General features: G+C 50.5%; 1 long non-coding RNA gene across 1 annotated transcript; it reads left to right on the top strand.

Moving 5' to 3' along the window:
- Positions 1-2,731: 2,731 nt before the first annotated feature.
- LOC118502319 lies at positions 2,732-14,753 on the top strand. Its single transcript, XR_004905029.1, has 3 exons — positions 2,732-2,849; positions 11,995-12,003; positions 14,719-14,753. It is a non-coding gene; the product is annotated as an uncharacterized LOC118502319 (long non-coding RNA).
- The last annotated feature ends 1,392 nt before the right edge of the window (positions 14,754-16,145 follow it).

Raw genomic sequence — 16,145 nt, 5'->3', positions numbered from 1 at the left:
AAATAAACCAATTTTTGTATAATGTTTTACAATTGTCAACTTCGTGTATCTAGGGTATCCTCCTTGAGCATCATGACAACCCATTGTCCCTGTTTTACAGATAAGGAAGTTGAGGTTCAGAGGCTAAGTGGCTTCCCCCTGGACACGTGTCTACTTAGAGCTAGACTTGACTGGAACATAGCTCTTCTAGGTTTAAACCCTGTATCTGCTCCGCTTTCCCCACATTGTACCCTGGGAAGCAGTGGCGATGGGAGAGCCCCTGGGACGTGAGGGCAAGCGTAGACCTGTGCTAGTTGTAGATGGACAGGTGGGGAGGATGGAGGAGGACACGGAGGCGGGTATTTTGGCATAATGTAATTGTGACAAGGTGAAGATTAGGGATAGAACAGCGTTGTTGCATCGGCTTTAGGAATGAGTCCAACTCATTGCCACACAGAGCATTTCACCCTCCAGCCCCTTCCCCAGCCAGGTGTGCGGACTGAGTATAAGAACAAATATATCTTGAACACTTTGGACCAGTGGCTTCATAAATACATAATTTTAACCTTATTGTGATATCACCATTTTTGAAATGAAGACATGGAGATTCAGGGAAGTCAAGTAAAGTGCTTACAGTCACACAGCTGATAAATGGTAGATAGGTGACACCATAGCCTGCACATTTCCGAGTTGGGGGAAGCGGCTCTATGTAAATGATATGCAAACAAAGGTTGATTCTACTTCCTATCCGAATGCCAACGTGGGAGGGGTGGGAACTAAAGCCAGCAGTTATAGAATGACAACTTTTCTTCTTCCTTTACTTAACACACATATGTTGGAGCCCTGTCACGTCCCAGACACTATTTTAGATGATCGGAGATCTGTATGAATCAGTAAGGGAGGTTTTGACTGCAAATAACAGACTCAGATGGCTTGAGCAGTAAGGAAATTAGACCAAATAATAAATCGCAGGGTAGGGCGGTTTGGGGGTTTTGGTTAACTTAGTGGCTCGACAAGGCCATCAGTGATGCAGAAGCTTTCCATATTTAACTCTGTCATCTTCAGGTGTTGGCTTTTGTCCTCGTACTTGCTCCCTCAAGGTCACAAGATGACCGCAGAAGGGCCAGGCTTAATGTCCTCACACCACATTACCCCAAGGCCAGAAGGCAGGAAGAGAGCATGTTACATTTTGGGTCTCTTGATCAGAGTGAGGTGGGGTTTCCCAGAAACACCCCCCAGACATCCCCTCATGAGTCGGTGGGCGGAATTTTAGCATCTGCCCATTTCTGGACTAGTCCTTGGCGAAAGAATGGCATCGCCACGTTGGAACTTAACAAATCAAGAGTCAGCCTCGGGGTCCAGGGAGGGGCCTGGCTGCTCCTAAACCACATGACTTCCTAAACCATAACAAATCAAAATGGAGGTTCTTGTTAGCAAGGAACAGGATGGCCCTGGCTGGCGTAGCTCAGTGGATCGAGCGCAGGCTGCGAACCAAAGTGTCGCAGGTTTGATTCCCAGTCAGGGTACATGCATGGGTTGCAGGCCATAACCCCAGCAACCGCACATTGATGTTTCTCTCTCTCTCTCTTTCTCCCTCCCTTCCCTCTCTATAAATAAATAAAAATCTTTTTTTTTTTTTTAAAAAAAAGGAACAGGATGGGAAAGAGAATGGGTGTTGGAATTGCAACCAATGGTGTCTGCCACAAAGGGTCTATTTTGGACCGGCTGACCAGGGAGGTCTCTACGGGGACATGACTTTTAAGGTGAGATCTAAAGAAGCGAGAGGTGGCAAAGTGTGGGTGGGTGGGAGACAAGCACTCGAGTGGAGGGAATAGCACGTGCATGTCAGACACAGGCAAGGCACGGCCGATAGATGTGGCCAGTAATGCAGCCTGTCTTGGAGTCAGACAGTTTGCCGCTTACACAGACACCGAAAAAAGGCAGAGTAGCCGAAGGTGCCAGCTCCTGTGGGCCCTGGTTTAGGGCAGAGTTGGAACGGATGGGGCCAGATGACAGCAACACAGACGTTAGCACGCCCTGTCGTGTAGGAGCCAAGGCCCTACGGCGGCTAGCGCAGTGTCATAGTTTGCAGCGGAGTTCTTAGTTGGGTGAGGACTCTTCCCTAGAAAGCCATAGAGGTTCAGTGGGGTGAGGACAGAGGCTTTTCCTGAGAAAACCCAGAAGCTGTGAGAAACGGTTCTCGCAGCAGCTTCCTGGTAGGTAGGGAAATGAAGGGGACATGGCCTTGAGCGGCTCCTCACAAGCCCCCCTAGTGGTCCAGGAGGAGCACAGGTGTTTTGCCAAGACCTAGATTCAGCAGAGTTTCCAGTCTGGCCCTAATGGGCTGTGTGGTGATGTGTAAGGTTGCCAGGTGCCACGATGGCGCTGTTTCCCTGCAGCGCAGGAACGCTGTGGCAGGTCAGAGCTCGGTCCATTGAAGAAACTGAATGAAGATGAATGTGGCCAAAGCGCAGTGTATGAATGAGAGAATCATACAAGATCACAACCATGAAATAAGCAAGTGCCAGATGTCGTAGGCTTTGCTCAAATGTTTTAAGTGTAGTGAGAAGTCCCTGAGTGCTCCTAAGCACGAGTGTGCGTAATTCCTCCATGGGGAAAATGACCAGCCCCCGAGAAAAGCCTACAGATCCTCGTAGTTGGAAATCCCCAATGCAGAAGCCCAAGAAGGTCACCCAAGTGCAGTGGTTCTTAAATTTTTTATTTTAGGACCCCTCTTCTTTTTTTTTAAGATTTCGTTTGTTTATTTTTAGAGAAAGGGAAATGAAATGAAAAAGAAAGGGAGAAAAACATCAGTGTGTGGTTGCCTCTCGAGAGCCCCCCACTGAAGACCTGGCCCGACACCCAGGCATGTGCTGTGACTGGGAATTGAACTGGCAACTGCCTGGCTCACAGGCCCCTGCTCAATCCACTGAGCCACACCAGCCAGGGCCCCCTTTATATTCTTAAAAGTTATTAAGTACCCCAAAGAGTTTTTAAAATATGGGTCCTATCTAGTCACAATTAAAGTGAGAAATTTTAAAAAGGCATTTACTCATTTAGACATAACAAGAATAAACTCATGATGTGTAAACATGATTTTACGACAAATAACTAGAGTTCCCCAAACATAAATATTTAGTGAGAGGAGTGGCGTTGTCTTACCCTTCTGGAAATCTCAGTGTCCTCGGTTCCTCCCGTTGTGCCCTCGCAGGTCACACAGCCTCTGAAGGACTCGCACGCACACTCAGGAGGGAACGAGAGTGAATAAGGACAGTAATGATTTCGTGATACCACTAACATAATTTTGATTTCAAGTACCCCCAGAAGTGGCCTCAAGGGCCCCCAGGACGACCTGGACCACCTGTGGAGAGCTACTACCTTGGAGCAAAACGCACCACAGGGGAAGCCCTCAAGGGCTCAGGCCCACGACGCTTCCAACCAGCTTTTCAGGGCCCGCATTGCTTGGGAAATTAGTTAGAGCAAAGTTAAGTGGCTGTACCAAGGCCCCCAAATACAGATAGAAAAGCAGACAGAAGTTAACTTCTCTTTGTTCCCGAGGTCATTTACAGACCACTCTCCTTTCACTTCATCGATTTGCCGTCCCTGAAAAGACTGTCTTCCTGCAGCCAGAGGGCCATCTGCGCTCCAGCTTGCGGGAAGGGAAAGCAGAGAAAATCCAGGGCAGCAATTTTGTTTTAAGCTAACAAGGCAGAAGCAGCACATACACATTCCATTCCATTTGATTGGTTAAAACTTGGTTACATGCATGACCTCATCTAATCACAAAGGAGGCTGGAGAATGTATTCTTTAGCGGGGCAGCCGAGTAGGCACACATAAAGAATGTGGGGACCAACCGGCAGTCGGCAGCAGCTCACTCTCACATATGAACAGTCAGACGAGGGACCCAGGAGTTCGCTTGAGAAGAGCCATCACGTGAAAGAGAAAGACAAGTCAAATAAAAACTAAGCAAAGCAAAAACAAAATGAAGGCGACACAAGTAAAACACTTGGTGGAATCAGACAAGGCAAAAGCATGGCAGACCTGAACAAACCCACCGATCCTGTCATTGATGTTCTCAAATAAAGAGAAAGGTCCTATCATCCGTGAAACTGGAACAAGACACCATTAAGAAAAATAGGTAGAGATGAAAGATCAAATGCTTTCCCCTAAAATCAAGAACATATAGCCCTGGCTGGCATAGCTCAGTGGATTGAGTGCGGGCTGCGAACCAAAGTGTCGCAGGTTCAATTCCCAGTCAGGGCACACTCCTGGGTTGCAGGCCATGGCCCCCAGCAACCTCACATTAATGTTTCTCTCTCTCTCTTTCTCCCTCCTTTCCCTCTCTAAAAATAAATAAGTAAAATCTTAAAAAAAAGAATATGCAAAGATGCCCACTCTCATTACTTCTGTTTAACATTAGGAGGTCTAAGCCGGTATGACAGTCTGCAAGAGGCCAGAAAAATAAATAGGAGGCATACAGATTGGAAAAGAAGTAAAACTGTCTTAGTTTATTGTGGAGAATCCTTAAACATATCTTTAAAACCCTCCTAGAACCAGTGTGAGTTTAACAAGGACACAGGACATAAGATCAATATTTAAAAATCTACAATAAATATTTGGAAATTTAAAGCTTTTTATAATAGCGTCAAAAACATGAACTACTTAGGGGTAAATTTTTAAAAAGATTTTATTTATTTATTTTTAGAGAGGGGAAGGGAGGGAGAAAAAGAGAAAGAGAGAGAGAATATCAATGTGTGGTTGCCTGTCACATTGGCCCTCACTGGGGACCTGGCCTGCAACCCAGGCATGTACCCTGACTGGGAATCGAACCTGCAATGCTTTGGTTTGCAGCCCACCCTCAATCCACTGAGCTATGCCAGCCAGAGAGGGGTAAATTTAAAAATACCTGTATGATAAAAACCACAAACATTGCTATGAGAAATTTTGAAAGACCTAAATAAATGGAGAGATATATCACACTCAATGAAAATTCAGTATTGTCAAAATATCTATTCTCCCCACATTGATCTACAGATTCAAAGCAATCCCAAATAAAATTCCAGTAAGCTTTTTTTTTGGTAGAAATTGACAGAGTAATTCTAAAATCTATATGTAATTGCTAAGGACCTAGAATTGGCAAAAACAATTTCGAAAAGGAGGACAAGGCTGGGAGGTGTGGTGTGCGTGGAGCACATAGTGTCTACTTATCTGTAAACTGCACACAGTAACACAGAAGGTGTGGTGTTGGTTCTCAACGGGACGAATAAAGAATCCAGAAATAAGCTCACGTGTCTGTGGTCAATTGGCTTTTTTTTTTTTTTTTTACAAAGATGGCAATATTATTCAATGGCGAATAGATAATCTTTTCTAAAAACAGCACCAGAGCAACTGATGGAAAAACAAAAGTACTTGACCCTTATCTTATTCCGTACACAAAAATTAACCTGAAATGGATCATAGGCCCAAACATAAAAGCTAAAACTGTAAGACTTTTGGAAGGAAAGCAGGAGAAAAATCTTCCTGACCACAGCAAGGATTTCTCCACAGGACACGAAAAGCATGAACCATAGAAGAAAAAATGATAACTTGGATTTCATTAAAATTAAAACTTCTGTTCAAAACACATGGTTAAGAAAAACAATTCTCCCTCAAAATGGGAAAAAATATTTGCAGTATATTTATATGACAAAGAACTTGTATTCAGTACATACAGAAAGCTTACAACTCCATCATAAGAATACAAACTTAATTTTAAAAACTTAAATAGACAATAGATTTGAGTAGATACTTCAGCAAAGACTGGCTAACACATGAGAAGGTGCTTGATGCCACCAGTCAGCAAGGGAATGCCGACAAAAACCATAATGAGATACCACTGTAAACCCACGACAGTGACGGGAACGGAAAGCCTGGCGATGCCGACATGCGGTGGGAATGCGGAGAGCCTGGAACTCCGCTGGAAAATGGCACGGCCGCTTCGTAAAGCTGTTTGGCAGTTTCTTATAAAATTGGACACATATTTACTCTACAATTCAGCAACTTCATCCCTGGATATTTATCCCAGAAAAATAAAAACCTATGTCCGTACAGAGACTTGTATACAAATGTCCCTATTGGATTTCTTCCTGATAACCCCAAGTTGGGAGGAACCCAAGTGCCTATCAGGAGGGGAACGGGGGGGCGGGGGGAGGCCTGTGGTGTGCCATGGAACACTGCTCAGCAGCGAGGAGGAATGACTGACGTAGCGGCAGTGTGAAAGAATCTGAAAGCCATTATTCGGAGTGAAGGAAGCCAGGCACAGAGAGGAAACATTCTGTGATTCGATTTAAGTGAAACTCGAGGAAAGACAAATCTGATCTGCAGTGTCAGAAGGCAGAATGGAGAGTACTTGGGGCCAGGAGAAGGTGGTGATGGACAGCAAAGGGGCTCAAGAGCATTTTGGGGGTGATAAGAATTTTCGACATATCTTTTAATTCTCACTCGAGGACATGCTCATTTATCTTGGCAGGGGGAGGGAGGGAGAGGGAGAGACACCATGATGTGAGAGAGAAACATCGGTTGTGTCCGTATGTGCACCAACCAGGATTGAATGCACAATCTAGGTACGTGCCCTGACCCGGAATCGAACCCACGGCCTTTCAGTTTACAGGACGACACTCCAACCAACTGAGCCACACAGGCTGGGGAAAGAATTTTCTATATCTTGATTGTGGTGGTTGTTACATGAGTGTAACAGTGTATCAAATTTTGTCTAAATGCACATCTAATTTAGTTCCATGAAAACTACACCTCAGGAAAGTTGATTTTTAAAAAAGGAAGTAGAGAATAAGCTCCTGAAAGCAGAGATTTTTTTTTTCTTCATTCACTGCCATATCCTTATCACCTACCCTATCACCTAGAACAGTGCCTGGCATACAGCAGATTCACTGTAAATATTTATTGAACAAATTATTTTTTTAAAATATTTTATTTATTTATTTTTAGAGAGGGAAGGGAGGGAGAAAGAGAGAGAGAGAGAGAGAGAGACATCAATGTGTGGTTGTTGGGGGCCGTGGCCTACAACCCAGGCATGTACCCTGACTGGGAATCGAACCTGCGATGCTTTAGTTTGCAGCCTGCGCTCAATCCACTGAGCTACACCAGCCAGGGCTTATTGAACAAATTATTGAAAACACAAAAAAGGTCTTGGAGATGAAAATTTTGAGATAAAATTTAAAATAAAGCATTCTGCAGAGGGACTGAGAGATAAAATCACTCCCAGAAAATAAAACAAAAGGATGAGGAGATGAACAAGAGGAGAGAAAGGACTAGAGAATAATCCGGGTCTGACACCCTACTAACAGGAGCTGCAGAAAATAAAAACGGAGCCCACGGAGGAGGAAGGTCTGAGTAAATAAATAACAATGAACTGGAGGACATGGGTTTCAACCCAAAGCATGGCACTGAGGAGAGCGTAAGGAAGGGAAAGGACCGACATCATGAAGACGTCTTCATGAACTTTCAGAACAATGAGGACGAAAGAAGATGCTCACTGCTCCCGGAGAGGAAAGAACTGGAATCGGGGCGGCACGCACATCTCGGCAGCCCCACTGGAGCTCAGAGGGCGACGCGAGATGCTTTCAGATTCCAGCAGAGCCTGGTGTGCTCCCTAGGATTCTGCACCCAGCCAACCCAGCAAGCGAGATGTTGGGATCAAGGCATTTTCAGAGTACAAGGTCTCAAACGCTTGGCCTCCCATGGGCCACTTCTCAGGAAGCTGCTTAAGGATAAGCTGCAGGGAAAAAAAAGAAGAAGAAGAAGAAAAAAATAGTAAAGATAGTGGTATTCAGGCAATCGGAGGTCCCACCAGGAGACGCAGAAGGCATCTCTAGAATGGTGGTCAGAGGAGTTTGTAGGAGCCCAGAAAGCACCTAGACCAGATGGGAGCAGGAGGAAACAGGGGCTCAACAAGGGTGCTGCGAAGAAAAAAAAAGTGATTTGAAAATACTGAGAGAAGCCCTGGCTGGTGTGGCTCAGTGGACTGTGCACTGGCCTGCGAATCAGAGAATCGCCGGTTTGATTCCCAGTCAGGGCACATGCCCGGGTTGCAGGCCAGGTCCCCAGTAGAGGGCATGCAAGAGGCAACCACACATTGATGTTTCTGCCCCTCTCTTTCTCCCTCCCTTCCCCTCTCTCTAAAAATAAACAAATAAAATTTTTAAAAAACACTGAGAGAAGATTTTAATTTCTGTCAGTTATATGTGGGAATTAATTAGCAATAAGTATATAGAAAACCAAGCAAAAAACCCCTTTTTTTTTAAAGAAGCAAGTTCAATTCCAGGGGAAATGAAGTTATTCAAGACAGGAAACAATATCACAGTGGACAACGCTGGCTTGTCTGGGAATAATACGTCCATAGTCATAGCAGTAAAAGCACCGAATGATCTCAGACTATGAGTGAGCAGCTCTACAGGGAAGATGAGGGAGATTTTCCCTGAAAATCTCCGCCCTCCGTAGCAGGAAGACAATAAGCAGCACTTACAGCTGAAAACCCAGCGAGTAGTTGTGTCAGCATCTGGTTTGGAAATGCGGAGGGAAACCCTAGCAGGAGGAGACGGAAGAACTGAAAGGGCGGGTCTCTGGGGCCCAGAACTGGGGTGAAGAAGGAGGGACAGGACGGGACTTCTCTCCGTCTTCAGGAACCTCGGGGCTCCTCAAGTTCTTTAACTGCATACACATCTATTTTAGATTACAAATAACAATGAAAGGAGGAGGAAAAAGGATCCAAAGGAGAAAGCATGCACAAGACTATTTGACAGAAATCTTCCCTCCCCCCGCCCCCCGAACTGCTAACAAATAAGCACAGAGGACGACAGGACAATCCGGTGTGTGAGAAGACATATATTCTTCTTCGGTGAAACAGCACGGACTTTTAGCTAAAGGGATATTTCCTTTGTGTCCTATTTAATTTTGGATTGTAAAAAAATGTAAAGTGTGCTCCCTGTAGAAAATAGGAAGAAAGAAAAGCCCATGAAAGCAAATAAACGTCGCCTGTACCGAACATTCAGGAATGATCAAATGTGGTCTTTCCTTCGTTTTTAATGTACAAATAATCTGAATCAGGCAACCTGCAGCTTTATAGCCTGCCATCTTTCACGTCATCTTTCACTTCACATTCTCTTGCGAGGATTGTCCTGTGTTTAAATTTCCCTTGTGAGCACAGGGGAAGAGCAGGAGACCGGGAAGCGAGGAAGTGGAAATCAAGTGGGTCCACCGTTCGCTGGGGAAGGGCAGGGGAGGAACGGGGTGGGAGCCGAAGGCCGGGGATGTGGGGAGAGAGGGGAGAGACCCCATCCTGTTCTCGAACTGCTGGGGGCCATCTGGATCATTCAAGGCCGGGAGGGGGTTCACTGCAGGCGCAGAGCCTTTGGAAAGGTGAGGGCTTTGGAGCGAAGTGGAGGCATTGCCGTGGGAGAGGAGAGGAGGAGGAGGGAGGGACGGTGCACACGCAGGGGGGGTGAGGGTTCGGTGGTGGGGATGGCGGAGCCCGCGGATGGCTCCCCGGTGAAGGAGGTGGTGAGGTCCTCAGCTGGGAGGAGGGCGGAGGGGGAGGGGCGGGAGGTTGGAGGGACTGTGAGAAGGCTCCAGGTGTGTTGTGCAGTGGAAGCAAGACCACCAGAGAAACACAGCAGGACTGCTGAGCGGAGTCCAGCCCCTGCGAGGTTCGTGAGCATGAACACCGAGTGACTCCGGTCGGCGGTGCGATCCTCTCTGGCTGCGGCCAGCTACTTGGCCGGGCCTGGAAAAGGCATATGGCAGACAGCTCCTGGGCGGGGCAGGATTTGCAGGCAACTTACGACAACAGAAAGAGGGGACAAGCGGGGATGGGCAGCGGGATTGCCGGGATGGACCTGGGAATCTAGTTTATTCTACGTGTTCATTTAATAAGTATTCCTTGGGTGCTCCCTGTTATCTGGCGCTGCGTTATACCCTGGCAATACTCTCACTGTGTATGAATGCGCTGGTCCGTCTGGGTTGGACCTGCAGTCCCCGGGTCCCTTTTCTGTCCTGCCCGGTAGGCAGAGAGCCCCATCCTTTTGACCTGCATCGACCCGGTTCACTTGCCAGGTCCTCCCAGGTGGGTGGGCCCATGGGAGGCACTGGTAGAAGATGGGATGGGAGAAAAGTTGGAGAGTTTCTTCCTCGTTCCCCCCTTGCCTCGGGCTGTGTTTCTGGCAGCGGTATGACTGTGGCCTCTCTAAGTCCATTCCTCTTTGGTAACTGTGCTCCCTGTGCCCCCCCCCCCCGCCCCGCCACCCAACACACACAGTGGAGGGGACACTGTCCTGGGCATCTCAGGGCCTCAGGCCTGTGGTTAAGCCCACAGGGGCCACCTTAGCAGTGACCTAGGAAGACCAGTCATTCATGTGTTGGCTCCTCTCTTGCTTCAATGCCGCTATGTTCCGGTGGCCTTGTGCCCAGCCCAGTGCTGGCAGAATGCTCAGAGACACGTGACAAGGGCATGGTTCTTGCCTTCCAGGGTCTCCTGGACTTCAAGGTCTAACGCCTGACACAGAGCAGAATTTTTTGAAAGGGAGGGAGGGAGGGAGGGATCGGCCTTGTGTCTAGGTCAGTCCCGTGAACCCATTCTCTCCAGGTCACCAAACCTGCCTCTGAAAGGCCATGGATCATGTAAAGGGGGCACTTCTGTAGCAGGGGAAGCACTGAACTTGAGAATCAGGAGGTCCGTGTTAAGTCCCAACTTTGTTACTCTTGCCAATTCCGTGACCTTCCGCAAGGCATTCGCTTCGGTTTTCTCCACTGCTAAGTGGGGCTGTAGGAACACACCTCTCAAGTTCAAAGTGGTGCACAAAGGCCCCTCCAGACTTGCTGTTACAACGACAGCCTGAGGACGCGCTCCTCACACAGGAGCCTGGTCATCTTGCTTCCTCAGAACTGCAGTCACCCGGGAGTGAGGGAAACATTCCACCCTAATCAGATGCTAACAGGACATGAGCCCCCTTTTCACACCCTCTTTCCCAGAGCTGCCTGGACCCCAGCAAGCATGACTGATCCTAATTGTTTTATGAGCCTTTATCGCAGGACTAGAAAATTACTGGAAGCGCCCTGAAGGCTCAGAGGCTCCAGGAACCCGCAAAACAGGACACACCGGACCCACCCAGACAGGATCCTGCACCCAAGGATAACATCAAAACAAGTTGTAGCCCAGCGGAAGCATCCTGCTCTACAGCCGCCCCATCAGCCGACAAAAGCCCAAGGCCTTGACCCCTGGGGCTGGTGCCTTGCTCCACACCCAGCCCTCTCCCTCCCTTGGGAAAGTGAAAGTGAAAACTTTGCTCTCTGCACTTCCTTCTCGGTGTGAATTCTTTCACAGCCCACATCGCTGACCTCCCAACAGATGCCACACACCACTAACTCTTCACATAAAAAAGAATGGAAAAGTCATGAAAATTATCCCAACTCCCCTGCTCCGGGACTGAAGAGTAAGCGAAAACCTTCAGCTTCGAAAAGACCACGTGGAAGAAGGAACAGCTGGTCTCGGGGGTGTGCGGAGGAAGCCCCGAGGAGGGCTCTGACTCGCCTCTGCCCTCCGGTGGAGGGGCAGAGAAGGAGGTGGGGAGGAGGCTGGCAGCAGGGGGGCTGAGGGCTGGGGAAGAGACCCCAACAGAAATCTGCAGGTGGTTCTGTGGGGTGCTCCTTCATCTCAGCAGAAGCCTGGAAGGACCTGGCACCAGCCATACAGAGTATTCGGGGGGGGCGTTCCTAAAAAAGGAGGACTTAATGATGATCTGAGACTGGGCGGTTGAAGAAGTATAGACCGCCCCCCCCACCGCCCCCCGCCGTCCTGGCAGTGTGTGAATCAGGGGAAGGGACCACTGAGCTCCCAGGATGGCCAAGCGGTGATGGGCTGTCAGTCCCTACAGATGTTCACTGACCACTCGGCACATGCGTGCAGGGTGCTGTGTCAGACCCTGAGGAGACGAAGTGACGTCAGCATGACTCTTGCCCCCAAGGAGCTCTCAGTCTGATGAAGAGCACTCCGGTACGACAGGGTGGGAGGTGGACCCCACCCTCATCGTAAGCCATAGAAACACATCAGCCATGCCCCGGGGTCTGGCCTGGAGGAGAGGGCATCTCGTTGAGGTTAGGCCTCAGCTGTGGCAAGAGCAAATATCCCCCACACAGGCAGGTGGAGGGTTTGTCTGGGTACTGGAACTGGGCCCATTTTGGAGGTTGGCCAGAGGAAACTGAGGTCCTATCTATGCTCCAGGGACTTGGGCTTTTAAGTTGATTTGGGAGCAAGAGCAATACTCCTTATGACCACTAGAAGGAGCCAGTGTCCTCAAGTGGACTGCAGGGTGGTGCTCTCTAGGGAGAGGGAACATTCAGTAGGTGGGAAGGGAGAGTGTGAGGGGTGGTCCAGGTCTCCCCAGACACCTCCCCTTTGACTCTGGGCTGTCTCCTTCTCTGTCACAACCATGGTGGTGGTGGGGAGTGGGTGACAGCTCCCATGGAAATAGGCAGATGGTGCATCCATCTAAAGCAAGTCCGCACTCACCTGCCCAGCCCAGAGCATGAGCAACTTAAGGGGCAGTTTTGGCCAGGGCACTGTCCATGCCTGACCCCCAGTTTCCCCATCGGTAAGATGGTTTCTGAGGCTTGCTGCTACAGTTAAAGCAAGGATCCCACCACCACGAGGGCCCTGCAGTCCCCCGGTTCCTAGCATTGTCCTTGCCCGTTTTCTCAGCCCTTCCCACCGCGAAGTTTTCTGCCCCTGCTTTCTCTTCCCCTACCCCCAGTTCAGGAACATTTCTCTGGGGGACAAGGGGGCTAGGGAGGCAGAGTCCTTGGGAGGGTGGGTGGGGATCTCTGTCCAGACCCATGCCTCTCTTTCTTTCCATAACTCACGCCCACGCACAGACAGCGCTCCCAGTCTCAGCCAGACCTCTCCGCCTGCACTCTCTAGGGCGCCTGCACCCTGACACACCCCAGCCTAGGCCACCCTGCCCCCGACTCCGGGCTGGTCTCCCTTTTGGGCCGTCCATCTCAGGAATGGCCCCACCACCCTCCCACTCCCCCAAGCCTGAAGTCTAGGTATGGACCTCAACCCCTCTCTCCTCACGCTCCCCTTGCCCGTGTCCACGGGGCCCAAACGCCCAGACAGGCTCGCCTCTCTCGCTCTCTCCCCACTGCTGTCCTGGTTCAGGCCTGCGTTATTTCTTTCCGGAACCAGTTGGTCTCTCTGACTCCAGTCTGTCCTCTCTCTAATCTATCATCTATCTGCGCTGCTGCCAAAGAGCTCTTTCTAAAACACAAATCTGATTATGCACATCTCTGCTTTAAAATCTTGGCAGGAGCCTTGTGGCCTAAAGATAAATCCAAAGCTCTAATGAGGCTTCCAAGTCCATTCATGGTCCGACCCTTGCTTTCCAGCCCAAGTTCATTTCCTAGCTCCTTGATCCATCCGTTCTCCCCACTTCTCCCCACTGCCTGATAAGCCCGTGTTGTTCTGGCCTTTATTGCCCTGGCAAACAGAGTCCCCTCAGCCAAGAATGTTGACCCTGATTTTGCTTGGTTAACTTGGACTCGTCCTGGAGCTCAAGGCTGTGAAGGCTGTGAGGCCTTTCCCCAGTACCCCAGGCAGGGTTCCCATCACACTTCTTATGCCTCTGTTACCTGCCTGCCACCCCCACTGGGCTGGAAGCCCCCTCTTTGGCACTGTAGCTCCGCTTCTAATCAATGCTTGATTCAATACACAAGTCTGAATGAATAAATCTATGAATGGTCTGGGAAATCGCATGCTGAATTGAAACCTTCCCTTTCTCTCTGCTGGAGCCCATCGAGCAAAGGAAGGACAGGAGTGGGAGGAGAGGGAGTGGGGGAGGTGGCAGAGGCCAGACCAGCCAGGATCTTGGGGACCCACACAAGGAATCTGGATTTTTTTCCTTTACTGTATCTCACATACACCAGTGTGATCGATGCGCTCACACTCCTCGGAGTGAGGCAGTCTTATCACACCCGTCTGTGTCATCATCCGGCTGGGTTGTGGTTTTTTCTGGTCTCTCTCCTCACACACAGTGAGCGCCCACAGACACTTCCGTGAGTCTCCTGCCCTCTCCGCTTTTACTTGCGGAGAAGAACTTAAGTTTTGTTTTGAAAGCAATGAGAAGTCTTCGGAGGCTTTTAGGCGAGGGAGTGACATGATGTGATTTTCATGTTATAAAGATGGCTGTGTCTTCTCTCTGGAGAACGCACTGCAGGGGACCGAGGGGAGCCGGGAGGCCAGACAGACAGAGGCTGCCGAAATGGCACAAACGAGGGATGGCGTCAGCTGGGGCAGTGGCAGTGCAGACAGAGAAAGTGGGCAGGCGGGCCTGGGTTTCAGAAGGAGTGGGGACCGCTGGCTAGTGTGTAAGACGGGCAAGAGACAAAAAGACCTGAGTAGTGGAATACCTGAGTAGCGAAGATTCCAGAATTCCTGTATAGAAGGGTTTGGGGGCAGTTGTTTGGTTGGAAGGGGGGAGGGGGCAGGGGACTTGTCTAGAAGCTGCGTGCATAGCAAGCACACTGTTCTTATTTACTGTTCTAATTTAGACTGTATTTTTTTATGATTTTATTTATTTACTTTTAGAGAGGGGGAGGGAGGCAGAAAGAGAGGGAGAGAAACATCAGTGTGTGGTTGCCCCTCACGTGCCTCCAACTGGGGACCTGGCCTACAACCCAGGCTTGTGCCCTAGACTGGGAATCGAACCGGCGACCCTTTGGTTCGCAGGTGGGTGCTCAATCCACTGAGCCACAGCAGCCAGGGCTAAACTGCATTTCTTTGTGGGCAGGTGAAGAGGAATATGTAGGGAGATAATGGAGGGGCAGGGTTTGCCCTTCCAAACCACTCTTGAGCACCACCACCGGCCACAGGGCCTTCGCGTGGAAGGGTCCCGTTGGAGCCTCGCTGGAGAGATGACGCCTGCCCCTCATCCCCATCACTGTCTGCCACATTCCTGGTTTCTTTGTAGCACTTATCAAAGCCCCGGCGTGGTCATCTGCTGCGGCCCCCTTTTGAGCTTTTGGTGCACTTTGGAGGCTCCTCTCCATGTCCCCTGCCTTAGGGACCCTGGGCGGGTTTTGACGGGGAGAGATCCAAGGGCTGAGCAGAGGTCCAGGCCTTCGTGAGAGGCTGCTGCAGGGCTGCATCCCGGGGAGGAGAAAAGGCGAACGCCTTAGACTTCCAGCTGGAAGAAGTATCAACCCACGAAGGTGGTAACTGTCCCCCGCAGCCCTCCTCTTACCCCTCCCCCAGCTCAGCCAGCTGCTGGAGAGGGAAGCCGAGGAGGAAGAAGGCCGGGTGATTAAGAGCTCCGGTTGTCAGGGCTGAGGCCAGGGGGCACGCCCCCTGGGTGACATTTTCTCGCATTGTGTCCTCAGAACAAAAACGAGTCTTATTTGAGGAGTTGGAGGGGGGTGGGGGCAGGGGGCCAAGGCGGCCGAGTGGAATTGTGGCTCCAGGGAACGGCGATTACTCATCAAAGGCCAGGGCAGCCCGCGTCTTTGTGTGCCCTCCGCAGCCCGCCCGTGCCGGGCCACAGGCCCCCAGCCCTAGGCTCCCCTGCGGCGCCCGCCCCCTCCCCACCCCGGCCCCGAACCAAGCAGGGCAGGGATGGGGGAAGGGCTGGGGATCGTGTGTGGGCAAAGAACGGCCGTAGGCGCTAGGGGGAGGGGGTGACCAGGGCAGGCTTCCTGGAGGAAGGGAGTGTGGAGATGAGTTGGACAGAGGGGAGGTGCCAGGAGAATGGCTGCGGCCTAAAGGGAGGAAAAATGGAATGGGTCACCGGAGACAAGGGGGTGAGTGCGCGCGCGGGTGTGGGGTGGGGGCGGGGAGGGGGCAGAACCTCTAAGGTGTCAATTCAGCCCCCGGATGTGGAATCCTGGAGGGGCTGGGGGAGGGGGCCGCTTCCTGCTACGAAGGCTATTTTGGGGCCTGAATCAAATCAAATCCGCCGCAGCCCCCAGAGCCCCCAACAGCTGCGCAGAACAGCTGTCCGGCCGGCCGAGGGCGCGGAGCGCTGGAACCTCGCTTCCTGCCCCCCACTGATCTCTCCAGGGCGCCCAAGGTGTGGGCTGCGAGGGAAGGGGGAAGAGGACGGGAAAAGGCTTTTTGGGCCACAGT

This window comes from Phyllostomus discolor, chromosome 8 (genome assembly GCF_004126475.2).
Source record: "Phyllostomus discolor isolate MPI-MPIP mPhyDis1 chromosome 8, mPhyDis1.pri.v3, whole genome shotgun sequence".
Classification (NCBI taxonomy): domain Eukaryota; kingdom Metazoa; phylum Chordata; class Mammalia; order Chiroptera; family Phyllostomidae; genus Phyllostomus; species Phyllostomus discolor.
This window is presented reverse-complemented; position numbering and strand designations above follow the sequence as displayed.